The sequence below is a fragment of the Engystomops pustulosus genome, chromosome 6 (genome assembly GCF_040894005.1).
Source record: "Engystomops pustulosus chromosome 6, aEngPut4.maternal, whole genome shotgun sequence".
NCBI lineage: Eukaryota > Metazoa > Chordata > Amphibia > Anura > Leptodactylidae > Engystomops > Engystomops pustulosus.
Genome location: NC_092416.1, coordinates 104,667,770 through 104,695,076, shown reverse-complemented (window position 1 = coordinate 104,695,076; position 27,307 = coordinate 104,667,770). Strand labels below are relative to the sequence as shown.

Sequence of the window (27,307 nt, the reverse complement as noted above, 5' to 3'; positions counted from 1 at the left end):
GGGGAACTGTCTCCATCTGGAGAAATCAAGGTTTAATCACCAGAGGCAACAGCGCTTTTTACTATGAAAACTGTCAATCTGTGGAATAGCCTGCCTCAGGCGCTGGTCACAGCAGGGACAGCAGAGAGGTTCAAGAAGGGCCTAGATGCCTTTTTTACACCTAAATAACATTGATGGTTATGTTATATAGAATTGTTTCCCCTAAATCCCTTCCTTATGCAATCCTTTCCCTTCCTTGGTTGAACTTGATGGACAAGTGTCTTTTTCCATGATACTATTAAGTAGGGTATTGGATTTTCTCCAGATAGGATTAAAGCCCTTCACTCTAAAAGTACAAATTTCAGCTTTGGGGGCTTTATTGGACCAGGATATAGCAAACCATCCATGGGTTTATTAAGGCAGCTGGTAGAATTAGGCCCACTATAAGGAATAAATTTCCTCCTTGAGGTCCACAGGGGAGGACTGGAAAATATCTGGATTGGTGAACCTCCCAGCTAAGGACTCTGTGCAGAGCTTAAAGGACACCTGTCATCAGGTCTCTGTCACTTATCCTGTCACCACTACCTGTTGGAGCAGCTCACAAGGATCCCATCCCAGCCTTTATCTAGTTATTTCATACATTATTCATTGTAAAATCATCTATTTTTTATCATGTAAATGAGGCTGGTCACATAGTCAGAGGCAGTGATGTCACTCCTGTTCCCCCTCCCCTCTCCTCCCCCTGCTCATGTCTGTGTGTAATGTATAGTAAAGCATGGCTAGTGTGTGTGCTGCATCTGCTGACATGCTGCATCCTCCTAATATACAGGTGAGAGACACAGACATCAGCTACACATGAATCTGACATGTTCTGCTGTAACATGGCTGCCTGGAGCTGCTGTATCTCTCCTATACACACACACATGCACACACAGGCTGCAGGGTGCGTGGCCACCAGCACCAGGAAGCACATCATTATACAGCCTCACATCATTATACAGGCTGTCAGTCATGCACTGGGGGTGTGGCTGTGCCTCCCACTCATGAATAGAGTGGACAGCTTGAATATGCTAATGCTTCATTGGACATTTCACAGGTCATTTGCATACAGCTTTAGGACCTCATTGCTTAGGTTTACAGGCATGTAGAGAAGGGATAGAGGCAATGCTCTCTAATGGCAGTTTATGAAAATATATTTAGTTTAGGGGGGTTATTTTGCATGACAGGTTCTCTTTAACACCACCTGGACTGCCGGTCCATCTGCCTTTGCGACTGAGTCAGAGGCGGAGACAAAGTGGACGCTACCTATGGTCACAGCGACCAAAGCCACTGTGATGCACAGTCGGAGGCTCGCTGACTTTCTCCCTTCTGATCAAGTGGCTACCAGGTCAGTTGGAGGCCAGGAGACAGATCTGGGGAAGCTGGGGGTTTCTTCTATTCTCACCACGTCAAGTCAGGGGTCTCATGAAGGAGGGCCAGCAAGTGTGGATGGAAAAGTGCCAGGAGAGGTAGGTATTCCCAGTGAAGACTCGCTGCAGGGCTCATTACAAACCAGACAGGGTCGGTCAGTCTGTCTGTCTTAGTGACTGGGTCAGGAGCAGAGAGGAATTGGACGCTACCTGTGGTCACATCGACCATCGCTCCTGGGACATGAAGTCGGAGGATTGTAGCCTCCGGGGGCTTGCTGACTTCCTCCCTTGTGACCAGGTGGTGGTCAAGTCACACCAGGAGACAGAGCCGAAGATACTGGTAGGTCTCCTAAGTAAGGACTCAATAACAAGGGACATGGCGACCATCTCCACAGTGATGTGCAGCAGTGGCGTTGAGGCCCCTCAGGGGTCCGCAGACTTCCTCCCTTCCGACCAAGTGGCTGCTAAGCCAGACAGAGGTAAGAAGAAAGCAAAAGGTGTGGCAGTCCCAGCAAGTCTTGGCATATCCAGCCATGGGTTTCAGGTAGCGTTAGATGCTGATGCTAGCCTGAAAGTGGACCAATTTGTCATGCTTTGGGCAGCGCTGCGTAATCTGTTTGCACTATATAAAGAATTATTATTATTATTATTATTAAAGTTCAGAAGGGACAGGTGTAGAGTCTCCCTTGGTCTTGGACCAAGGACTGCTGTACTAGAGAACAGTCTAGCAAGTTACATCGGAGATGTGGCCCAGCGACCCACAGTTAATAATAATCTGTCCGATCTGGGCAGAGGAATCCATGGGGGATGTGGAGGCTTGCCAACAGCTCCGGGCGGACCAAAACCCAACCCAGATTTTAGCATGCCGGGTCTCCCCTGAGGTGCAACGGCACCAGAGCTGGGTGACTGACAAAATACTGAAGCTGGGTATCATTCTGAGAGCTAGTGAGTGGGCACACAGGAAACACAAAAGTGGCCTCTACAGGCCTCTACAGGAGGGAGGTGTTTTAAATATGGCCAGGGGGAGGGGGGTCTTTTACTACTGAAATCCCCACTTCCCTCCAGCCTCATCTTGATTAGCCTAATTGAACTAGTGTCATCAAATCTCAAGGTTGTATGGCTTCAAAGGACTTTCCCAGCTGCAGCGGCTCCAAGGACCTTTCAGAGGCTTCCCTCCATTTTGTTTGACAACCAACAAAAGTACATTAAAATATGTTGGTTATGGGCAGATTTGGTCCATCTCAGCCCAAGGGCAAATACATTTTTGGATTCGGTATAGCCAGGGGATTGCATAGCTATAACTCACTAGATTCTCGCCTTCTTGTACACCGAGATGGAATGGAACAAATGGGTCAGGTTTGGTATCAATGTGATCCAGAGATTCACCCGGATCCAATGAGACCAGAACCCTGACCCTATGACTTCCCCTTGAGAAGCTAGAACTTCTCCACCGTTCTGGATTTAATATCAGGTAGGAGAGTCCTTAAAGCCTTCCTGTGGGTGTGCAGGGGTGTGTCTGCACTTAATATAATCAGAGCACCCCTTTGGCCCAGTGTCTTTGCCTGGGGAAACGATTCACCATCACAAGCATGGTGGCTTCTAGGCCAGCACGTTGCAGCACTGAGTTTGTATGTTCTCTTTGTGTTTGCGTGGTTTTTTTTCCGGGTCCTCCAGTTTCCTCCCACACTCCAAAACATACTGGTAGATTGATTAGATTGTGAGCCCCATTGGGGACAGGGACCGATTTGGCAAGCTCTGTGTAGCGCTGCATAATCTGTGTGTGCTATATAAATAAAGGAATTATTATTAAGCGCATTAAGGATGTCTAAGTATGGCCTATCAGTTCCCATTAGGTCCACACAAGGTGTGTGTGTGTCTATATATATATATAAAAATCAAAAAATGGTGGCACTCTGGAGCCTTTCTCAAACCAAATGAATGTGATACATACAAACTTTTTATAAGGAAGTGACATCATCTCAAACATGTGCATAAATACAGTTAATTCAGTGTATATCAATAGCAAACATTATTTCATAGTACAAAACAAGTGCAGTTAATTGCATATCAGTGAAAATACCTAGAGAACTCGACACTCCTATCCCATAGCTCCCAACCGTCCCACTTTTGACGGGACAGTCACGGTTTTTCAGACCTGCCCCGCTGCCCCGGATAGATAAGATAATGTCCCGATAAGCTCTGCATTGTCCCGGAACAACTGGCTTGTGGTCCCGACACAATGCAAAGCGGAGAACACGCGGCAGGAGCTGCAGGTTGTAGTGTTTATAACTCAGAGTGGAGTCTCCTGCCTCCTCAGTGCCGGCTCCGCCCCCAGTGTCAGTCTCTGCCTGAGAGACACAATCTCCCGGGTCACGGCAGCAGGAGATGAGCTGATATGGGGCAGATTGTGAGAGTCTCCTCTGCAGCTCCTTTCAGTTGGGTCACAGAGAGGACAGAGGGAGAGATGTCTGACACCAAGGCTGCAGGTGGACAGCAGCCTCACAAGTAAGAAGTAATCTGCTCTACTCCATGTGCTCTGACTCCTCTTATTCCTGCTCTGTGCTGTGTCCGCTCTTCCCCCACATTTAACCCTTTGCTGACTGAGGGCTCCACAGGAGACACCAATAAATAACTGAATAGGTGACTGCCACTTATGTCATAGTGTAACATGTGAGTGTATGGTGGAGTACATGTGTCTATGTGTGACTAGAGTGAATTTATATGTGTAGGTGTGTGTAACCTGAAGGGGTTGTTTTGGAGATCAGCTATTAACCCAATACCACTGACTGGAGTAAGAGTACGTCAGCAGGAGGCAAGGGGGTATGGAGAGGGGTCACAGACAGAGCGTTCTCCATACCGCAGGGGTACGTATTGCAGCTAACGCCCCAAATTGGTGCGAGCAAGGAGGAGTAAATGTGTAAAAGAGGAGGTTGAAGGAGAGGAGGATAGAGGACAGGGTTGGCTGGGACAATAGGATGAGGCTGGAGGATGCTGGGGGACAATAGGATGAGGCTGGAAGATGCTGGAGGACAATAGGATGAGGCTGGAGGACAATAGGAGGATGCTGGGAGGACAATAGGATGAGACTGGAAGATGCTGGAGGACAATAGGATGAGGCTGGAGGATGCTGGGAGGACAATAGGATGAGGCTGGAAGATGCGGGAGGACAATAGGATGAGGCTGGAGGACAATAGGAGGATGCTGGGAGGACAATAGGATGAAGCTGGATGATGCTTGGGGACAATAGGATGAGGCTGGAGGACAATAAGATGAGGTTGGAAGATGCTGGGAGGACAATAGGATGAGGCTGGAGGATGCTGGGGGACAGTAGGATGAGGCTGGAGGACAGGAGGTTGCTGGGGAACAGTAGGATGAGGCTGTGTGACAGGAGGATGATGCTTCGGACAGGAGAAGGCTGGAGTACAGGATGAGGATAGAGGAGGGAGGGGCTGGAGGACAGGAGCAGGAGGCTGGAGGACGGGAGAAGGAGGCTGTAGGACAGGATGAGGATGGAGCGGGCTGGGGAACAGGAGAAGGATAGATGACAGAGGGGCTGGGGGACAGGAGAAGGATGGTAGGAGGTGGCTGGGGGACGGGTGCAGGAGGCTGGAGGACAGGAGGCCACAGGATGAGGAGGCTGGAGGACAGGAGGCCGCAGGAAGAGGAGGCTGTAGGACAGGAGGCCACAGGGGGAGGAGGCTGGGGGACACGAGGGCACAGGGTGAGGAGGCTGGAGGACAGGAGGCCAAGGGGGGAGGCTGGAGGACAAGATGCCACAGGATGAAGAGGCTGGAGGACAGGGGCCTACAGGAGGAGGCTGTGGGACAGGAGAAGGATAGTGGACAGGGGGCCTGATGGACAGGAGGAGGATGCTGGAGGACAGGAGGAGGATGCTGGAGGTGGAGGCTGGGGGACAGGAGGAGGTTGCTGAAGGAGGAGGAGGATAGGGGACAGTGTGGGCTGGAGGATAAGAGGAAGCTGGGGGACAGCAGGAGGAGACTGGAGAACAGGAGGAGAATAGAGTACAGAGAGGCTGGAGGACAGGAGGAGGATGGGAGGAGGTGGCTGGGGTACGGGAGAAGGAGGCTGGAGCAAAGGGGCCACAGGAGGAGGCTGGAGAACAGGAGACCACAGGAGGAGGCTGAAGGACAGGAGGCTACAGGAGGAGGATAGAGAACAGGGACCACTACATGTGAGGAGGGGTGGGGGTAGGAGTACAGATAGGATTATGTGTAAGTTTGGGGAGATAAATATAAGTGCAAAACCAAATGTAAAGGGAGGATAAAATTAAAGGGGGGGGTTGTATGTTGCATTACGGGTATTTTACGGGTCCATGGGGGGGGGGGTTGGGCAAAGTTAGGGGCATCGTACTGTGGACTATGCCAGTAGGTGGGGAAATGGGTGTGGTTTAGAAAAAGGGGGAGGGGCTTTTGTCCCTCTTTCTCTCGCCCAAAAGTTGGGAGGTATGCCTATCCCTCTCAGACTCACTGCATTAGGGTTCCTGCTTGCCCAGTGCGCATGTGTCACTACTCCGTGTGTGATTAGCTGACACACCCACATCCTGTCATATTGGTCATAGCCCTCTGTATGTGAGGTGAGGATCCTCCCCTCTACTGGCGGAAGTAGCTCCAGTGCCATCTTTATTAAGGGAACTTCTTCAAAACATGCAATATATACAATATAATGTCAAATCGGGATATTTGGTGAATAAACCAACATTTTATTAGGTCATACTATAAGGTAAGGACTTTAGCTAGGGCAAGTGGTTCAAATGAAATCACCTAATGGGTGAATCCATGATCACTGCCAGGAGGTTGCAATGCTGAGAACAGCCACATGGTGGCGTCCTGCATAAACACCAACTTAATGCTTCTGTTCCTTCCAACCCAAAATGTGTTTTGTATACCTAATATGGTCTATATAAATCACTTATTCCCACAATGATAGCATTCCCTCAAATCTACAGGGCTCAACAGTTCATAAAGGCAAGATAATTTCATCAAAAGTACCAAACATAAAATCAAATAAAAAGGTCCAAGTCTTTCTTGAGTGTCGAGTTCATCACAACAGTGATTTCAAGTGTGTTCATTTTGTGATCTAAAAACTGAAAACAGATAAATATTAGAATTATTTACATATCACATCTGGTATACACCAATCAGAATAACATAAGGACCTTGAGTAGTCTAGAAAATTGCAGAGATTGAAAAATCAACATTGAGACCCCTTGGTTTCAGCGTATCTAACCTTTTTATCCAATGTAATTCTTTAGTTTTAAGAATTTTTTCTCTGTCACCCCCCCTACGTAGAGGAGGGACATGATCAATCAGAGTGAATTTAAGATCTTTCTTTATGTTTCATGTCAAGAAAATGCTTTGACACAGGTAAATCCTTGCGTCCCTTTCTAATTGTATATCGATGTTGATTCATACGTGTACGGAACTCTAGGGTTGTCTCTCCTACATATAATTGGGGGCAGGGACATTGAAGCACATAAATTACATGGTTAGACTCACAGGTAAGAAAAAATCGAATATCAAACTTGTCACCTGTGACTGGATGTGTGAATTTTGTACCTTTCCTCATGTATGAACTCACACACAGAAAACTACCGAGCCTGGGTTTCCCTATGTGTGTCTGGATACCAACTTTTGAAGGACCCACATCACCTTTCACGAGGAGATCCTTCAAATTCTGTGGCCGTCTGTATGACAAAAGAGGTGGTTGTGAAAATTCAGAAATGTTACTGTGACAACTCTGTAAAAGGGGCCAGTGTTTTTTTATGATTTTGGCAACATCTTGACTGTTCTCTGTGTAGGTACTCACTAACGGGATTCTCCTCATTCCTGTCTGCTGTTTGTTGGTTTGTAAAAGTTGTTCCCTTGGTAGAGATAAAACTTTTGACTTGTGTTTCTTTAATAACCCTCTAGGATAATTCCTATTCCTAAACCTCTCACACATGGCATCCAGAGCATTATCCAATTTATTCTCGTCACTTACGATACGCTTGACACCAGGGCCGGATTAAGGTTGGTGGGGGCCCCTGGGCGCAAAATCTGGTGGAGGCCCCCACTGAGTGTACCGTACATACAAGTCCTCCTGCTTACTTTCCACTATCCCAGCAGTAACACAGATACATACAGCCGCCTCATCCCCAGTAACACAGCTACATACAGCCGCCTCATCCCTAGTAACACAGCTACATACAGTCGCCTTACCCCCAGTAACACTGCTACATACATCCGCCTCATCCCCAGTAACACAGCTACATATAGCCGCCTCATCCCCAGTAACACAGCTGCATACAGTCGCCTTATCCCCAGTAACAGTTACATACAGCCGCCTCATCCCCAGTAACACAGCTACATACAGCCGCCTCATCCCCAGTAACACAGCTACATACAGCCACCTCGCCCCCAGTAACACAGCTACATACAGCCACCTCGCCCCCAGTAACAAAGCTACATACAGCCGCCTCATCCTCAGTAACACAGTTACATACAGCCGCCTCACCTCCAGTAACACAGCTACACAACGCCGCCTCACCCCCAGTAACACAGCTACATACAGCCGCCACACCCCCAGTAACACAGCTACATACAGCCGCCTCAGCCCCAGTAACACAGCTACATACAGCTGCCTCAGCCCCAGTAACACAGCTACATACAGCCGCCTCATCCCCAGTAACACAGCTACATACAGCCGCCTCATCCCCAGTAACACAGCTACATACAGCCGCCTCATCCCCAGTAACACAGCTACACACAGCCGCCTCATCCCCAGTAACACAGCTACATACAGCTGCCTCAGCCCCAGTAACACAGCTACATACAGCCGCCTCATCCCCAGTAACACAGCTACATACAGCCGCCTCATCCCCAGTAACACAGCTACATACAGCCGCCTCATCCCCAGTAACACAGCTACATACAGCCGCCTCATCCCCAGTAACACAGCTACACACAGCCGCCTCATCCCCAGTAACACAGCTACATACAGCCGCCTCATCCCCCGTAACACAGCTACACACAGCCGCCTCACCCCCAGTAACACAGCTACATACAGCCGCCTCATCCCCAGTAACACAGCTACATACAGCCGCCTGGCCCCCAGTAACACAGCTACATACAGCCGCCTGGCCCCCAGTAATACAGCTACATACAGCCGCCTCGCCCCCAGTAACACAGCTACATACAGCCGCCTCGCCCCCAGTAACACAGCTACATACAGCCGCCTCATCCCCAGTAATACAGCTTCATACAGCCGCCTCATCCCTAGTAACACAGCTACATACAGCCGCCTCGCCCCCAGTAACACAGCTACATACAGCCGCCTCGCCCCCAGTAACACAGCTACATACAGCCGCCTCATCCCCAGTAATACAGCTACATACAGCCGCCTCATCCCTAGTAACACAGCTACATACAGCCCCAGTCACTCATCTTTACATCCTTCACACGTACCAGATATACAGTCCCATTTAACAAACATCTCAGCCTGCATCAGACAAGCAGCCACACCAGCCATGCAGGCCAATGTAACATACACCTCAGCCCGCAAGCAGTGGTGTAACTAGGAGAGATTGGGCCCCATGGCAGATTTCTGCATGGGGCCCTCCTTCCTTTTAAAAAAATATATACATATGTCGGCTGCATTCACATAAACGTATGGTGGCGTTATTGAGAGGAGGAGAGGTGATTGCGGCTCACCCCTCCCCTCTCCATAGAGAATAGAGCCGCATGGTCGTTCTTACAACCATAGATAGTTCAGGCTCTATCTCTTTTGCGACCACAGCACGAAACAGTGAGCACTGGTTGTGCTCACCGTACTGAGCCCATGCACTATAGAGATGCCTATGAGGGAAGTATATCCGGTACCAAATTTGCGGCCAGATATACGCCCCCCATACTTTCTTGTGAATGTACCCTGATACAATTACACACATTTATAAACTGATACTTACACACCTTTATATACCGTGTATACTCGAGTATAAGCCGACCCGAGTATAAGCCGAGACCCCTAATTTTACCATCAAAAACTGGGAAAACCTATTGACTCGAGTATAAGCCGAGGGTGGAAAATGCATTAATCACAGACACCCCCCAGTATGTATACAGCCTTCCCCCAGTAGTATACAGCCTGCCCCCAGTAGTATACAGCCTTCCCCCAGTAGTATACAGCCTTCCCCCATGAGTATACAGCCTTCCCCCAGTAGTATACAGCCTGCCCCCAGTAGTATACAGCCTGCCCCCAGTAGTATACAGAAGCCCCAAGTAGTATACAGCAGCCCCCAGTAGTATACAGCCTGCCCCCAGTAGTATACAGCACAGCCCCCAGTAGTATACAGCACAGCCCCCAGTAGTATACAGCCTGCCCCCAGTAGTATACAGCCTGCCCCCAGTAGTATACAGCCTTCCCCCAGTAGTATACAGCCTGCCCCCAGTAGTATACAGCAGCCCCCAGTAGTATACAGCCTGCCCCCAGTAGTATACAGCAGCCCCCAGTAGTATACAGCACTGCCTCCAGTAGTATACAGCACTGCCCCCAGTAGTATACAGCACTGCCCCCAGTAGTATAGAGCCAGTCCCCAGTAGTATACAGCCTGCCCCCAGTAGTATACAGCACAGCCCCCAGTAGTATACAGCACAGCCCCCAGTAGTATACAGCCTGCCCCCAGTAGTATACAGCACTACCCAGCCTGCCCCCAGTAGTATACAGCACTGCCCCCAGTAGTATACAGCACTGCCCCCAGTAGTATACAGCACTGCCCCCAGTAGTATAGAGCCAGTCCCCAGTAGTATACAGCCTGCCCCCAGTAGTATACAGCACTGCCCCCAGTAGTATACAGCACCGCCCCCAGTAGTATACAGCACCGCCCCCAGTAGTATACAGCACAGCCCCCAGTAGTATACAGCACAGCCCCCAGTAGTATACAGCACAGCCCCCAGTAGTATACAGCACTGCCCCCAGTAGTATACAGCACAGCCCCCAGTAGTATACAGCACCGCCCCCAGTAGTATACAGCACAGCCCCCAGTAGTATACAGCACAGCCCCCAGTAGTATACAGCACAGCCCAGCATTAAAAGAAAATAGTAAACTTATATACTCACCCTCCGGTGGCCCCAATGCGCAGCGCTACTCCCCCGATGTCGGCGCGGGTCCTCCTCTGGCTTCGGCGACGGTCTTCTTTCTTCACTAACTTCGTGCCGGGCGCCGCCGTCTCCCCTGGACGGCGCTAGTATGACGCGAAGTTAGTGAAGTTAGTGAAGACAGAAGACGGCCACGGGAGCCAGAAGAGGACCCGCGCAGACATCGGGGGAGCGGCGCTGCAGGTCGGGGCCACCGGAGGGTGAGTATATAAGTTTATTATTTTTTAAAGATTTTTTATGACTGTATGACTCGTGTATAAGCCGAGGGGACGTTTTTCAGCACATTTTTTGTGCTGAAAAACTCGGCTTATACACGAGTATATACGGTACTTATATACACACAAATAAAGTTCTACACACGTATACTTGCACCCATATATACACACACACATTCAGTATACAGAGCATATACATACATACCATATACACAGCATATACAAAAACCACATCATTCATATATAAATGTGCACACATATATGCTTATGTAAATATATGCGTGTATAAATATAGTATACGCATCTATACACACAGTATATACGCATCTATACACACAGTATATACGCATCTATACACACAGTATATACGCATCTATACACACAGTATATACACATAAATACACACAGTATATACACATAAATACACACAGTATATACACATAAATACACACAGTATATACACATAAATACACACAGTGTATACACATCTATACACACAGTATATACGCATCTATACACACAGTATATACGCATCTATACACACAGTATATACGCATCTATACACACAGTATATACGCATCTATACACACAGTATATACGCATCTATACACACAGTATATACGCATCTATACACACAGTGTATACGCATCTATACACACAGTATATACACATAAATACACACAGTATATACACATAAATACACACAGTATATACACATAAATACACACAGTATATACACATAAATACACACAGTATATACACATAAATACAGTATATACGCATCTATACACACAGTATATACACATAAATACACACAGTATATACACATAAATACACACAGTATATACGCATCTATACACACAGTATATACACATCTATACACACAGTATATACACATAAATACACACAGTATATACACATCTATACACACAGTATATACACATAAATACACACAGTATATACGCATCTATACACACAGTTTATACACATAAATACACACAGTATATACACATCTATACACACAGTATATACACATAAATACACACAGTATATACACATCTATACACACAGTATATACACATCTATACACACAGTGTATACACATCTATACACACAGTGTATACACATCTATACACACAGTATATACACATATATACACACAGTATATACACATATATACACACAGTATATACACATATATACACACAGTATATACACATATATACACACAGTATATATACATATACACTGTATATACATAAATATACACAGACAATTACATATGTATATACTTACCCCCGGTGACCGGCCATGGCGTCAGGGTGTCATTCGGGTGGGTGCTTGATCGGGCGGGCGGGGGATGGGAGGTAGGTCGGTTGCTTATTCGGCCGGGGGGGCGGGGGGGGGCAGAGGGTTCCTTGCTCGGTCGAGCGCGGGGGGGAGGGGACGGGTCGAGCGCGGGGGAGGGGGGGGGTGTCGAGCGCGGGTTGGGGATGTCGAGCGCGGGGGGGGGGGATTTGTCGAGCGCGGGGGGGGTCGAGCGCGGGGGGGGGGGTGGGCGGAGTCACATGTGCCGTGCAGGGCATGCGGCTCCGCCAAGCGGGGATGGGCGGGGAGGCCATGCAGGGGGATGGGGAAGCAGTTACCTGTGCTAAGGAGGGGAGGGAGGTTGCGGAGGCGGAGTCACCTGTGCCGTGCGGGCGGTGATGTGCGGGGCGGGCAGCGATGGGCGGGCGGCTCCGCCATGCAGCTGTATGGACGGGCGGGGAGGCCATGCAAGGGGGATGGGCAAGCTGGAAGGCCGTGGCAGGGAGGCGGTCCCCTGTGTCTCGGGGCGGCGGGCTGCTCAGAAAGGGGTGCGGGGGAGGAGCGGGGTGTGCGATCTGGTGGGGGCCCCTAGGGGGAGCAAGATGGTGGGGGCCCCGGGGCTCTAGCCCCGTGAGCCCCGCCTATAATCCGGCCCTGCTTGACACGCATAAGTTGACTTATCGGTAAACTATTCACAGTTTTTCTCGGATGTCCACTCTGAAAATCAAGCAAAGTGTTTTTATCTGTCAGTTTAGAAAAAACATCAGTCACAAATGTATTATTTCTAAACTCCACCAACACATCAAGAAATTGTAGACTTTGTCGTGAATGAACCATGGAAAATTTCACCGTGTGATCCATCTCATTCAGTGCATCAAAGAATTCTTTCAATTCATTTTCTGACCCCTTCCAAATTACAAACACATCATCTATGTAACGCCACCACTTAAGTACCCGACTATAGTGGGGCGTCACATAGATTTTTTTTCTCTTCCAGAATTAGCATGTAGATATTGGCAAATGTAGGGGCTACATGAGACCCCATCGTTGTACCTTGTAACTGCATAAAAAAAATTGTCACGAAACAGAAAATAATTGTACTTCAGGATTAGTTCCAGTAACAATAACAGAAACTTTTTACATTCCTTTGAGTACTCAGAGTCATCTAACACAATAGTGACAGCCTCTATGCCTCTCTCATGATCTATTGATGTATAGAGGCTATTTACATGAAATGATACAAGAATTATGTCATCCTCAGGACCAATCACTACCTGAGATAATTTAATAAGAAAATCTGTAGTGTCTCTAATATATGATGTTGCTGACGTAGCAAAATCTCTTAAAATCGTGTCCAGGAGGTGGCAGTGCTTATACAATGGTCACAAGAGTTCACAATCTATGAGGAGGAGGGGGACACAGGAGGTGACAGTGCTTGTACAATGGTTACAAGAGCTTACAATCTGTGAGGAGGACGACACAGGAGGTGTCAGTGCTTGTACAATGGTCACAAGAGCTTACAATCTATGAGGAGGATAACACAGGAGTTGACAGTGCTTGTACAATGGTCACAAGAGCTTACAATCTATGAGGGGGAGGACACACAGGAGGTGACAGTGCTTGTACAGTGGATCTATAACACTGTGCTCCAGCACAGTGTTATAGATCCTGTCCAATGACAACTGCCAAGAGAACAGATCGTCGCTCCTCAATGACGTCACGGATAGCGACGATCCAATTCAAAATGGTGGAATCTTGCTGCTGCCAGCGGCAGGTAAATGGTTAATTCACACAATCAGAGGTGGATTTTGGCTGCCGTGAGCCCCCTACATTCATCCTTAACGCGTTATGGTGTACATGTACGTCCTAATGCCTTAAGGGATTAAAATCTGACTGTCTGTTGGTCTGTGGGGTAGAAGCATTTTAGGAGTCTATGGAGAGGTACACAGGGTGGCTTTTACTCAAGTACACAAGTACACTTGCAGCGAATGGCGACCACTGTTTTGCCCGTAGGCGACAGTCAACAGGCCGGATGCAGGAACCCCTCTTACGTGAGGTGGCAGCTGAGAGGTTAACGCGGGCACCGTAGTGGCCCACGCAGAGGCATTAAGATGGCGGGGTCCCTCGAGTGGCGGTCTGCTTCTTAGGGTGACTTGCTAGCTGTAGGGTCACAGTGTATAGCAGGTTAATCCCACCAATCTCTGTGGTCTGCTGGCTGATGTGGGGCTCGCTGTAGCGTCGGAAGGGGGGTGTGGATTGGTGTAACCCCTGGTGCAAACACCCGGTTTATAATCTCCTGGTTTATATGTGGTAAATCGGGGGCCCTTGATGTTAAAATAAGAACCAGGAGGCAGGAGTGGTGGTCCAACAAGTCCATATAATGGAGGCACATTTACTCTTCTAATACAGATCTTTATCTTTTTTTTTTTTTTGAATTTTTTTTTTTATTGATACAATAAATCAGTGGTTCTCAACCTGTGGGTCGGGACCCCATATGGGGTCGAACGAACAAAACCGGGGGTCGCCTAAAGCCATCGGAGCAGCAATTTTATTGTGTTTTTACTGCAAGTTGCATGGTTTGGGGTCACCGCAACATGAGGAACTGTATTGCGGGGTCACAGCATTAGAAAGTTTGAGAACCACTGCAATAAATGATTACACCAACTGGCGTATCATTAACCCCTTAAGGACGCAGCCTGTTTGCAGGTTAAGGCTTGCAACTTTTTTTTGAAATTTGACCAGTGTCTCTTCCTGTGGTAATAACTTTTCAACGCTTTAAGATATCTCTGTGATTTTGAGATTGTTTTCTCGTGAGACATTGTAGTTTATGTTAGTAGTGTCATTTCGGTGATCCGTTCCTTTTTTGGGGGGTAAAAATTCAAAAATTTAGGAAAAATTTGAAAAAAATGACTATTTTCAAAGTTTCAAATGTTATACTTTTTAGACAAAAAGTGATACCACAAATTTTTTTTGATAGAAACCTTTTGCCATTGGTCTTCTTTTTATGTCCATTATTTGTTTTAAGTTTCCATTTTTTTTATGGATGTGAGAAGGTTTGAAGTTTTAGTAGCAACTTCTCAGATTTTCTTGAAATTTGAAAAATGCGAACTTTTTGGTGATCAATTCAGTTTAGAAGTGCTCTATAAAGGCTTATGTACTATATACCCCCACAAGTAACACCATTTTATGAACCTAACATCTCAACCTATTCAAATCAGCATTTAAGAAGTCTGTTAACCCTTTAATTATTTTTCCGGAAGCATATGAAAATGGAGTGGAAATTTTGAAATTTCAATTTTGGATTTCAATATTTCCAATTTAGCCCTAAAATGGATACATTCAGAAGGAATTTGAGGTAAATATATATTCCTAATTTCTTGCCCTGCTTCTTCCGAGTACGGCAATACCAGACATGTGGATGTCAGCTGCTGTTTCCCCGCACAGCGATGTCCAGAACAGAGTTAGCGATACTGGGAATTTGGAAAGCCAATTTGGCTGCAAATATTTTGTGGTGCCACAGTGCAATTGAAGAGCCCCTGAAGTAAAAGTACAATAGAAAACCCCCCAAAATGTCACCATTTCGGAAACTAGACCCCTCAAAGAATTTATCGGTGGTTGTGGTGAGCATTTTAACCCCCGACACGCTGGTCAAAATTTAATGCAAAGTAAATGGTGCAGAGTAAAAATTGCGTTTTTATCTCAAAAATGTCATTTTAGTGCCTCATATACTGTGCCCAACCCATGCCACTTCAGACAAACACCCCAAAAATCATTCTGCGGGTTGTCCCGAGTACGGCAATACCACACATGTGCCAATAATTTACAGGCTGGGCACACAGAAGGGATGAGAATGGAAGGAGTGAAATTTTGATTTTCCAGCTCCGTTTTCACACGTTTGGATTTGGAGTGCCATGTCATGTTGGCAGGGCCCGTGAGGTGCCAGTGCAATAGAAACCCCCAATAAATGATACCATTACGGAAACTAGACCCCTCAAAGAATTTATCGGTGGTTGTGGTGAGCATTTTAACCCCCGACACGCTGGTCAAAATTGAATGCAAAGTAAATGGTGCAGAGTAAAAATTGCGTTTTTATCTCAAAAATGTCATTTTAGTGCCTCATATACTGTGCCCAACCCATGCCACTTCAGACAAACACCCCAAAAATCATTCTGCGGGTTGTCCCGAGTATGGCAATACCACACATGTGCCAATAATTTACAGGCTGGGCACACAGAAGGGATGAGAATGGAAGGAGTGAAATTTTGATTTTCCAGCTCCGTTTTTCACACGTTTGGATTAGGAGTGCCATGTCATGTTGGCAGGGCCCGTGAGGTGCCAGTGCAATAGAAACCCCCAATAAATGATACCATTACGGAAACTAGACCCCTCAAAGAATTTATCGGTGGTTGTGGTGAGCATTTTAACCCCCGACACGCTGGTCAAAATTGAATGCAAAGTAAATGGTGCAGAGTAAAAATTGCGTTTTTATCTCAAAAATGTCATTTTAGTGCCTCATATACTGTGCCCAACCCATGCCACTTCAGACAAACACCACAAAAATCATTCTGCGGGTTGTCCCGAGTACGGCAATACCACACATGTGCCAATAATTTACAGGCTGGGCACACAGAAGGGATGAGAATGGAAGGAGTGAAATTTTGATTTTCCAGCTCCGTTTTCACACGTTTGGATTTGGAGTGCCATGTCATGTTGGCAGGGCCCGTGAGGTGCCAGTGCAATAGAAACCCACAATAAATGATACCATTACGGAAACTAGACCCCTCAAAGAATTTATCGGTGGTTGTGGTGAGCATTTTAACCCCCGACACGCTGGTCAAAATTGAATGCAAAGTAAATGGTGCAGAGTAAAAATTGCGTTTTTATCTCAAAAATGTCATTTTAGTGCCTCATATACTGTGCCCAACCCATGCCACTTCAGACAAACACCCCAAAAATCATTCTGCGGGTTGTCCCGAGTACGGCAATACCACACATGTGCCAATAATTTACAGGCTGGGCACACAGAAGGGATGAGAATGGAAGGAGTGAAATTTTGATTTTCCAGCTCCGTTTTCACACGTTTGGATTTGGAGTGCCATGTCATGTTGGCAGGGCCCGTGAGGTGCCAGTGCAATAGAAACCCCCAATAAATGATACCATTACGGAAACTAGACCCCTCAAAGAATTTATTGGTGGTTGTGGTGAGCATTTTAACCCCCGACACGCTGGTCAAAATTGAATGCAAAGTAAATGGTGCAGAGTAAAAATTGAGTTTTTATCTCAAAAATGTCATTTTAGTGCCTCATATACTGTGCCCAACCCATGCCACTTTAGACAAACACCCCAAAAATCATTCTGGGGGTTGTCCCAAGTACGGCAATACCACACATGTGCCAATAATTTACAGGCTGGGCACACAGAAGGGATGAGAATGGAAGGAGTGAAATTTTGATTTTCCAGCTCCGTTTTCACACGTTTGGATTTGGAGTGCCATGTCATGTTGGCAGGGCCCGTGAGGTGCCAGTGCAATAGAAACCCCCAATAAATGATACCATTACGGAAACTAGACCCCTCAAAGAATTTATCGGTGGTTATGGTGAGCATTTGAACCCCCGACACGCTGGTCAAAATTGAATGCAAAGTAAATGGTGCAGAGTAAAAATTGCGTTTTTATCTCAAAAATGTCATTTTAGTGCCTCATATACTGTGCCCAACCCATGCCACTTCAGACAAACACCCCAAAAATCATTCTGCGGGTTTTCCCGAGTACGGCAATACCACACATGTGCCAATAATTTACAGGCTGGGCACACAGAAGGGATGAGAATGGAAGGAGTGAAATTTTGATTTTCCAGCTCCGTTTTCACACGTTTGGATTTGGAGTGCCATGTCATGTTGGCAGGGCCCGTGAGGTGCCAGTGCAATAGAAACCCCCAATAAATGATACCATTACGGAAACTAGACCCCTCAAAGAATTTATCGGTGGTTGTGGTGAGCATTTTAACCCCCGACACGCTGGTCAAAATTGAATGCAAAGTAAATGGTGCAGAGTAAAAATTGTGTTTTTATCTCAAAAAAGTCATTTTTGTGCCTCATATACTGTGCCCAACCCATGCCACTTTAGACAAACACCCCAAAAATCATTCTGGGGGTTGTCCTGAGTACGGCAATACCACACATGTGCCAATAATTTACAGGCTGGGCACACGGCAGGGGTCAGGAAGAAAGAAGCACAATTTAGGTTTTCAAGCTTCGTTTTCACTAGATTGGTAATGGGGGGGTACCCCCGAGGTACCAGTACAATAGAAACCCCCAAGTAGTGAACCCATTTTGGAAAGGGCACCCCTCAAAGAATGTATGTAGGCTTGTATGAGCATTTTAACCCCCAACACGCTGGTCAAAATTGAATGCAAAGTAAATGGTGCAGAGTAAAAATTGCGTTTTTATCTCAAAAATGTCATTTTAGTGCCTCATATACTGTGCCCAACCCATGCCACTTCAGACAAACACCCCAAAAATCATTCTGCGGGTTGTCCCGAGTACGGCAATACCACACATGTGCCAATAATTTACAGGCTGGGCACACAGAAGGGATGAGAATGGAAGGAGTGAAATTTTGATTTTCCAGCTCCGTTTTCACACGTTTGGATTTGGAGTGCCATGTCATGTTGGCAGGGCCCGTGAGGTGCCAGTGCAATAGAAACCCCCAATAAATGATACCATTACGGAAACTAGACCCCTCAAAGAATTTATCGGTGGTTGTGGTGAGCATTTTAACCCCCGACACGCTGGTCAAAATTGAATGCAAAGTAAATGGTGCAGAGTAAAAATTGTGTTTTTATCTCAAAAAAGTCATTTTTGTGCCTCATATACTGTGCCCAACCCATGCCACTTTAGACAAACACCCCAAAAATCATTCTGGGGGTTGTCCTGAGTACGGCAATACCACACATGTGCCAATAATTTACAGGCTGGGCACACGGCAGGGGTCAGGAAGAAAGAAGCACAATTTAGGTTTTCAAGCTTCGTTTTCACTAGATTGGTAATGGGGGGTACCCCCGAGGTACCAGTACAATAGAAACCCCCAAGTAGTGAACCCATTTTGGAAAGGGCACCCCTCAAAGAATGTATGTAGGCTTGTATGAGCATTTTAACCCCCAACACGCTGGTCAAAATTGAATGCAAAGTAAATGGTGCAGAGTAAAAATTGCGTTTTTATCTCAAAAATGTCATTTTAGTGCCTCATATACTGTGCCCAACCCATGCCACTTCAGACAAACACCCCAAAAATCATTCTGCGGGTTGTTCCGAGTACGGCAATACCACACATGTGCCAATAATTTACAGGCTGGGCACACAGAAGGGATGAGAATGGAAGGAGTGAAATTTTGATTTTCCAGCTACGTTTTCACACGTTTGGATTTGGAGTGCCATGTCATGTTGGCAGGGCCCGTGAGGTGCCAGTGCAATAGAAACCCCCAATAAATGATACCATTACGGAAACTAGACCCCTCAAAGAATTTATCGGTGGTTGTGGTGAGCATTTTAACCCCCGACACGCTGGTCAAAATTGAATGCAAAGTAAATGGTGCAGAGTAAAAATTGCGTTTTTATCTCAAAAATGTCATTTTAGTGCCTCATATACTGTGCCCAACCCATGCCACTTTAGACAAACACCCCAAAAATCATTCTGGGGGTTGTCCCAAGTACGGCAATACCACACATGTGCCAATAATTTACAGGCTGGGCACACAGAAGGGATGAGAATGGAAGGAGTGAAATTTTGATTTTCCAGCTCCGTTTTCACACGTTTGGATTTGGAGTGCCATGTCATGTTGGCAGGGCCCGTGAGGTGCCAGTGCAATAGAAACCCACAATAAATGATACCATTACGGAAACTAGACCCCTCAAAGAATTTATCGGTGGTTGTGGTGAGCATTTGAACCCCCGACACGCTGGTCAAAATTGAATGCAAAGTAAATGGTGCAGAGTAAAAATTGCGTTTTTATCTCAAAAATGTCATTTTAGTGCCTCATATACTGTGCCCAACCCATGCCACTTCAGACAAACACCCCAAAAATCATTCTGCGGGTTGTCCCGAGTACGGCAATACCACACATGTGCCAATAATTTACAGGCTGGGCACACAGAAGGGATGAGAATGGAAGGAGTGAAATTTTGATTTTCCAGCTCCGTTTTCACACGTTTGGATTTGGAGTGCCATGTCATGTTGGCAGGGCCCGTGAGGTGCCAGTGCAATAGAAACCCCCAATAAATGATACCATTACGGAAACTAGACCCCTCAAAGAATTTATTGGTGGTTGTGGTGAGCATTTTAACCCCCGACACGCTGGTCAAAATTGAATGCAATATAAATGGTGCAGAGTAAAAATTGTGTTTTTATCTCAAAAAAGTCATTTTTGTGCCTCATATACTGTGCCCAACCCATGCCACTTTAGACAAACACCCCAAAAATCATTCTGGGGGTTGTCCTGAGTACGGCAATACCACACATGTGCCAATAATTTACAGGCTGGGCACACGGCAGGGGTCAGGAAGAAAGAAGCACAATTTAGGTTTTCAAGCTTCGTTTTCACTAGATTGGTAATGGGGGGTACCCCCGAGGTACCAGTACAATAGAAACCCCCAAGTAGTGAACCCATTTTGGAAAGGGCACCCCTCAAAGAATGTATGTAGGCTTGTATGAGCATTTTAACCCCTAAGGTGCTGGCTCAAATGTAATACAAAGTGAGTAGTGCAGAGAAACAATTGTATTGCAATTTATCAAATATGCCATTGAAGTGACAAAAGTATTTTGCCCAACTCATGCCACTGGGGAAAAACACATCAAAAATCATTCTGCGGGTTACCCCGGTTAGGGCAATACCCCATAGGAGGCAATAATCTGTAGGATGGTGACACGGCAGGGCTCAAAAGGGAATAACTTGTTGGAGCACAGACATTGTACTTTTTTTTTTTCTTTTTGGCATCATGAAAGATTTGTAGATGCCAATAGGGGCCAGTACAGTAGAAACCCCTAAGAACTGACCCTATTTTGGAAACTACACCCCTCCATGAATTAATCTAGGGGTATAGTTAGCATTTTAACCCCACAGGTGGACCCCTGAAAAAGTGCAAAATGGATAGTGCATAGTAAAAAATATCTATTATGTCATTTTGTGCCCAGCTGCTGCCATGGGAGACAAACACCCTAAAAATCATGATGCATGTTTTCCCGGGTAAAGCATACGGGACAGTAATCTACAGGCTGGGCACATGGCAGGGCTTAGAAGGGAAGGTGCGGCATGATGTATAAGCTGTGCGTTAGGGTAACAACAGGGTACTCTAAAAATCCAGGGATGTATGATAAATTCGGAAGCAATCTTTCATACATAACCCTGGTTTTTCTGGGCATGTCTCACAGTGATGAATGGTGTCCTTCCGAATGCCATTTTTGGAGCACACCCTGCACCTCTTTTGTGACCTTCCCTTGCTGGCTGTTTGGGGAACTACTCCTGGAAAGTGCTGCCCTGGTACAATACGTGATGGGGCCTCACTTCCAGATGTGCTAGCACTCCCCCCTTCCTGGTCTCCAAAAAGAAAGTACTTTATTACCATCTCTTGAAATTCCAGGAAAGTTCCCCTCTGGCCGGCATATCGATGCAGCACATAAGCATTATACAATGCCATCTGCATGATGTGCACGGCCAGCTTCTTGTACCACACCCTCGACTTCCGCATGGCATTGTACGGCTGAAGCACCTGGTCAGACAAGTCCACCCCTCCCATGTATTTGTTATAATCTAAAATACAGTCTGGCTTGGGGGTTTCTGTACTGGCACCTCGTACTGGGACAGGGGTGGTGGTGTGCTCATGTATTGTGGTTAATACAAGGACCTCTCTCTTGTCCTTGTACTTAACACACAATACAGAGTCGCTGCATAGTGCCCTGCTTTCGTGCCTTTTAAGTTTTTGCCCAAGCAGCGACTTAGGGAGACCTCTCTGATTTCTGCGTACAGTGCCGCATGCCGCAGTATTTCTGGAAGTGAGGCACTTGAACAGGGTGGTGCTGGTGTAGAAATTGTCCAGGTAGAGGTGGTAGCCCTGGTCCAGCAGTGGGTGCACTAAATCCCACACTATCTTCCCTGTAACACCCAGGAAGGGGGGGCATTCTGGGGGCACTATAGTGGAGTCCTTCCCTTCATATACCCTGAACTTGTATGTGTACCCTGATGAACTTTCGCACAGCTTATACATCTTCACACCATATCTTGCCCTCTTATTGGGCAGGTACTGGCGGAATTGAAGTCTCCCTTTGAATTGTACCAGGGACTCGTCTATGCTCACATGTTTGGCGGGAGTATATGCCTGGGCAAACTTGGCACTAAAATGATCTAATATGGGCCTGACCTTAAATAACCGATCATAACTGGGGTCACCTCTGGGTGGGCACTGTGTGTTGTCAGTGTAGTGCAAAAACTTATGGATGGCTTCAAAGCGCATCCTGCTCATTGCCATGCGGAACATGGGGGTGTGGTACAGTATATCTGTGCTCCAGTAGTCCCTGATTGAAGGCTTCTTTACTATCCCCATAAGGAGTATTATGCCCCAATACTTGTGCATCTCTGCTGCAGTGACAGGGGTCCACCTGTAGGGTTGTGCATAAAAGGACGTGGGGTTTTGGGCAATATGTTGTGCAGCGTAGAGATTTGTCTGAAATATAATAATATTTAGCAGCTCCTCATCAAAAAAAAACGTAAAAAAGTCTACAGCTCTGAGCCCTGTCGTGTCAAAGTTAATGCCAGGATGGCCCAAAAAGTCAGGGACCTGAGGGGTATAATTATCTGGGGCTACCCATGTGGGGTCAGTGGAAGCCCCAGACGCTTCTCCTGCAGAAGTCCCAGAAACTTCTCCTGCAGAAGTCCCAGAAACTTCTCCTGCAGAAGTCCCAGGCACTTCTCCTGCAGAAGTCCCAGGCACTTCTCCTGCAGAAGTCCCAGGCACTTCAATTGCAGAAGTCCCTGGAACCCTACGGCGCCTTCTTGGGGGTCCTTCCAGGTCACTGGAAGATGAGCAGGAGGATGATGATAGGTAAAAGGGACCATCATCCCCACTAGCTGACTCGGTGTCAGAGGCAAGCATGTTATATGCCTCCAACACGGTGTACGTCTTCTGAGACATTGCACACAAAAAAAATAGAGAACAAGAAAAATTAGATAATGTGCACCAAACTACACGGATAAACCGTCTAGCAGGCACACAAAAAAAAAAAGATAATGCGCACCAAACTACACGGACAAGCCGCACAGATGGCACACACAAAAAATAATGCGCACTAAACTACACGGACAAGCCGCACAGATAGCACACAAAAAAAAAAGATAATGCACACCAAGCCACACGGACCAGCTGCACAGATGGCACACAAAAAATAATGCGCACTAAACTACACGGACAAGCCGCACAGATAGCACACAAAAAAAATAATGCGCACTAAACTACACGGACATGCCGCACAGATAGCACACAAAAAAAATAATGCGCACTAAACTACACGGACAAGCCGCACAGATAGCACACAAAAAAAAAGGTAATGCACACCAAACTACACGGACAAGCCGCACAGATGGCACACAAAAAAAATAATGCGCACTAAACTACACGGACAAGCCGCACAGATAGCACACAAAAAAAATAATGCGCACTAAACTACACGGACAAGCCGCACAGATAGCACACAAAAAAAAAAGATAATGCACACCAAACCACACGGACCAGCCGCACAGATGGCACACACAAAAAATAGCTAAGTACGGGTACACCTACGGCGTTCTGGAAAAAAATATTACCAGGCACCGAAAAAAAACCTATGTGCACCGCGCAAAAAGGCGCTACAAATGCACCTAGCTAGCCCTAAGACAAACTAACTACCGCTAAGACTGCTAAAGATTCTGTGCAGCGCTATTCACACGGCGCACTGAAAAGTGCGTCCAGTGCAGAACAACGCTAACACAGCGCACTGAAAAGTGCGTTTGGGTTCAGAAGGGACAGACAGGGAAAAACGGAAGACACGTGGGATCACACAAGGCGATCACACAGGGAACACACAGGACACAGGAAAAAACAGATAGGGATGGGAATTTGTAGGGAACAATAGGGATCAGATAAGGATCAGAACACTATTTATAGTGTAAAAGTGTATTTTGGTGCACACAGTAACGCTCTTTCCTCTCTCCAGCGATACCAAACCAAAATGGTGCCGCTGGAGGAAGAGGAAAGTGCTAAAAGCACGTTTTTTAGCCTAAAATCGCTGTAATTGGCCAGTCAGGTTTGACTGGCCAATCACGGCGATCGGCGGGCGGGACCGATTTGATTGGTCGGGTGACGGAGACAGGAACTCCTCCTGCCTCTGTCACCCAAATCTCATCCCGATGTCACCACGTCTCGCGACGTGGTGACAATTCTAAAATAGTATGTGCTCGCGCAGTAGCTGTACTGCGCTGAGCGCCAATAGTGGGAAGCTGCGCAGTACAGCTACGGCGCGGAGCGCTAAGGGGTTAAGAATCACATACATTGGGGACAAACAATGTACACACTCACTGACTGAGCCATACTAACTGAGCACATGTCTGGGGGTGGTCCCTTCCTTATATACTCTGCTCTGTTCTTAACCCCTTAAGGACGGAGGGTTTTCCGGCTCATTTCTCGCTTTCCAACTTCAAAAATCCATAACTTTTTCATTTTTCCGTGTACAGACCTGTGTGAGGGCTTATTTTGTGCGTAACAAATTTTACTTTCCCGTAATGTTATTTATTTTAACATGCCGTGTACTGCGAAGCTGAAAAAAAATTCCAAATGTGGAAAAATTGAAAAAAAACCGCACGTGCGTCACGTTCTTGTGGGCTCAGTTTTTACGACTTTCACTCTTCGCTCCAAATAACACGCCTACTTTATTCTTTGGTTCGGTGCGATCGCGGTGATACCAAATTTATATAGGTTTTATTGTGTTTTAATACATTTTCAAAAATTAAACGAATGTGTACAAAAAAGAAAAAAAATTTTTTGCCATCTTCTGACGCTAATAACTTTTTTATACTTTGGCGCACGGAAATGTGTGAGGGGTCATTTTTTGCGAAATGAGGCGACGTTTTCATTGCTACCATTTTGAGGTCTGTGCGACATTTTGATCATTTTTTATTTCATTTTTTATGTTATGTAAAAAGGTGTAAAAGTCGCATTTCGGACATTTGGGCGCCATTTCCCGCCTCGGAGGTCACCGCCGGCCGTAACCGTTTTTATATTTTGATAGATCGGGCATTTTGGGACGCGGCGATACCTAATATGTCTGTGATTTTTACTGTTTGTTATGTTTTATATCCGTTCTAGGGAAAGGGGGGTGATTTGAACTTTTAATATTTTATTAATTTTTTTTATTTTTTAAACTTTTTTTTTTCTTTTTTTTTTCACTATTTTTTAGACCATCTAGGGTACAATAACCCTAGATGATCAGATCGCTCCTACCATATACTGCAATACTACAGTATTGCAATATATGGCGTTTTTGCAGGTCTTACATTACAATGAGCCACTGGCTCATTGTAACGAACCTGCATAAACCATGTAGCCTCGTGTCAAGAGAAGACCCGAGGCTACCATGGTAACCGATCGCCGCCCCCCGATGACGTTCGGGGGCGTGGCGATCGAAAAAAAGATGGCGGCGCCCGCGCGCCGCCGTCTTTTAAACGCCGCCCGCGACTTTGCGGGCGGCGTTTAGAGGGTTAATAGCCGCGATCGGTGCAAGCACCGACCGCGGTTATTAGCGGTGGGGGTTTTGTGCAAAATGCAAAAACCCCCACCTCTGTATGAAGAGGACTCAGCCCGTGAGCCCTCTTCATACTTCCCTTATACCTCTGCGCCGTAGAGCTACGGCGCAGAGCGTTAAGGGGTTAATATTAGGTAACTCCTACATATACAGGTTCTACCTCCCAAACTAGCAGGGCTTATACCTTAAAGTGGTACAAGCAATTTACATAGCATACATGGATAATGACATAGGAACAGTGTTAACACATTAAAAACAGTGAAATTCAGTACAAAACATTAATAAACGTTAACCCTTTCACTGATGTGAAGGGGCCCAAAGGTGTACTTTGGGACACTACACACTTACTGCCAGCATTAGCTGGCAGAGCACAGCCAGGTGCCCTCCATTCCCTCCTGCAGTGGAGGCTGTCTCAGCCCTATATTCGGACTATAAGATGCACCACTGTTTTTTCCCTATTTTCTGGGGGAAAAAAGTGTGTCTTATAGTCCAGAAAATACGGTAATCCTGTTATGGACTGGGCTTGTATTTAACCCCTTAGCGCTCCGCGCCGTAACTGTACGGCGCAGCTTCCCACTATTGGCGCTCAGCGCAGTACAGCTACTGCGCGAGCCCATACTATTTTAGAATTGTCACCACGTCGCGAGACATGGTGACATCGGGATGAGATTTGGGTGACAGAGGCAGGAGGAGTTCCTGTCTCCGTCACCCAACCAATCAAATCGGTCCCGCCCGCCGATCGCCGTGATTGGCCAGTCAAACCTGACTGGCCAATTACAGCGATTTTAGGCTAAAAAACGTGGTTTTAGCCCTTTCCTCTTCCTCCAGCGGCACCATTTTGGTTTGTGTGCACCAAAATACACTTTTACACTATAAATAGTGTTCTGATCCTTATCTGATCCCTATTGTTCCCTACAAATCCCTATCCCTATCTGTTTTTTCCTGTGTCCTGTGTGTTCCCTGTGTGATCGCCTTGTGTGATCCACGTGTCTTCCGTTTTTCCCTGTCTGTCCCTTCTGAACCCAAACGCACTTTTCAGTGTGCTGTGTTAGCGTTGTTCTGCACTGGACGCACTTTTCAGTGCGCCGTGTGAATAGCGCTGCACAGAATCTTTAGCGGTAGTTAGTTTGTCTTAGGGCAAGCTAGGTGCATTTGTAGCGCCTTTTTACGTGGTGCACATAGGTTTTTTTTCGGTGCCTGGTAATATTTTTTTCCAGAGCGCCGTAGGTGTACCCGTGGTTGGGTGCACTTAGCTATTTTTTGTGTGTGCCATCTGTGCGGCTGGTCCGTGTGGTTTGGTGTGCATTATCTTTTTTTTTTGTGTGCTATCTGTGCGGCTTGTCCGTGTAGTTTAGTGTGCATTATTTTTTTTGTGTGCTATCTGTGCTAGCAAAAAATTGTGGTATCACTTTTTGTCTAAA

The 27,307-nt window shown here is 46.5% G+C and overlaps 1 protein-coding gene and 1 long non-coding RNA gene across 7 annotated transcripts in view; one reads left to right on the top strand and one right to left on the bottom strand.

The window, feature by feature from the left end:
• Positions 1-5,991, bottom strand: part of LOC140064067 (uncharacterized) — a 109,301-nt gene extending 103,310 nt beyond the window's left edge. Inside the window, exon 1 of one of the 2 annotated variants that reach the window (XR_011847690.1) lies at positions 5,877-5,991. This is a non-coding gene — a long non-coding RNA (uncharacterized lncRNA). Of the gene's footprint in view, positions 1-3,468; positions 3,493-5,876 lie in introns of those variants that run through there. The other variant, XR_011847691.1, reaches the window with a different exon arrangement.
• The window catches only part of RASIP1 (Ras interacting protein 1), a 600,616-nt gene that overhangs the window by 531,396 nt on the left and 41,913 nt on the right, over positions 1-27,307 (top strand). The gene's annotated exons all lie outside the window — the stretch shown is intronic.